General features: G+C 33.1%; 1 long non-coding RNA gene across 1 annotated transcript; it reads right to left on the reverse strand.

Annotated features, from left to right (window-relative positions):
- Positions 1-658: 658 nt before the first annotated feature.
- On the reverse strand, positions 659-1,100 carry LOC134277152 (uncharacterized). The gene is made up of 3 exons (XR_009994202.1): positions 1,034-1,100; positions 871-937; positions 659-783 (listed from the first exon to the last, which is right to left on the reverse strand). It is a non-coding gene; the product is annotated as an uncharacterized LOC134277152 (long non-coding RNA).
- Positions 1,101-1,527: the final 427 nt, after the last annotated feature.

Raw genomic sequence — 1,527 nt, forward strand, 5'->3', positions numbered from 1 at the left:
AATATAGAGAGGAGATTTCAAAGATATATAAACAATTTTGGATAATTATTTCACTTCCACATGGATACCACTCAGGTGAATATCACATCCAGCTTTAAGACTTGGTGTGGATTAGGTAGGAAAATGTACAATGTAAATGTGGGTGTTCCAGGAGCCTTAATCTATTAATATTTTTGTTTAATTATCTTTAATTTGATTAATGAATCATATAATTAATCCGTTTAGGCTCGTTAAATATTTTACTTGGAATGTTGCTAAAGTATCTAGACTTATCAAGAAGAACCACGTGCTGATACCCTGGATTTTTGGCACGTGGTTATGCCCATGGTTTTTGCAGAGTGGGCTATGCTGCAAAGCACTGGGCCGTGCAAAATGTTTTTTTATTTCATTTTTTTTTTAAATATTTTACTCGTGATTTTAAGTGTGTTATCATTTTAGAATTATTCGACTGATTTAATATAACGTCTTATATCCCTTATGTACTTTCTAAAACAACCACAAATACGACTGCTGCTGCCGATAATTAAATGAAAGAAATGCCTACCGGGATTTGGTTCTTTGGTCTTTCTAAATCTTTGTTTTCTTTTCCAGAAAATAACTAGAAACAGGAGGAGGAGGACAATCCCTCTAGCACACAGTCCTCCTACGATTGCTCCAATTTCGGCGGTTTCATACTCCTGGAGTGAGGCTGTTTGAATATTTATTATCGTGCTGCTGTAAACTTCATGGTCTACGTTTATTCTAGTTGTAGTAGCCCTTGATTTGTGAAAGATATTCTCTGTTCTGTTTTAAAATGTTTATTGATCATCAAATGATAACTTCATTCATACATGTAAAAATTCGTTTGTTTCAATTATTTCCTTTACTTACAATTTTGAACAGGAAGGATCGGCAAGATAGCAGTGACCTTGTGTGTTGATTTGTTGACATGCAGGATCTTAATCAATAAATTATGAAGATTGAATATTCGTAAAGTGGTTTATTATTAGGCTGTATGCAAATTAAAAAAAAATAAAGTTATTATCTCTCATACAATTGTAATGTTCATTGCTTCTGAAAGCATCATCTGGACAGCCTTCTATAAACCCTGAGCAGTAAGTGAAAACAGATTTCCCTCAGTCGTCTCTAAACAGTTTCCTAAATACATATGATATTTTATCAATGATGATAAGACTGCTTGAGTGTAAGAATAAGATGTAAACATTCTATATTTACTTGACATGGGATTTAATCTTTGGTACATGTGTTTGGTAAATAGAACAAATGATTGTTATTGACTTTTGAATTGATTAAATAATGTAATTGATATCGATAAACCAAACGTTTTTGTTTCTCACCTCTTTGTATTATTCCCATGATTCCTTTGTAACAAAATTCTACAGACCACTCTTCTCTATGTTAGGGACACATATATACTCATCATTACCATACTTGTCACGACCACAGTCCAGTCTTGTAGATGATTTCATAACTTCTGTGAGATTTTGAGGACAGGATTCGACAAAATCATTCATGGTTGCATAGGGA

Source organism: Saccostrea cucullata, unplaced genomic scaffold, assembly GCF_032062105.1.
Source record: "Saccostrea cucullata isolate Sc308-1 unplaced genomic scaffold, CSIRO_AGI_Scuc_v1 ctg6633, whole genome shotgun sequence".
In the NCBI taxonomy this organism is placed as follows: Eukaryota; Metazoa; Mollusca; class Bivalvia; order Ostreida; family Ostreidae; genus Saccostrea; species Saccostrea cuccullata.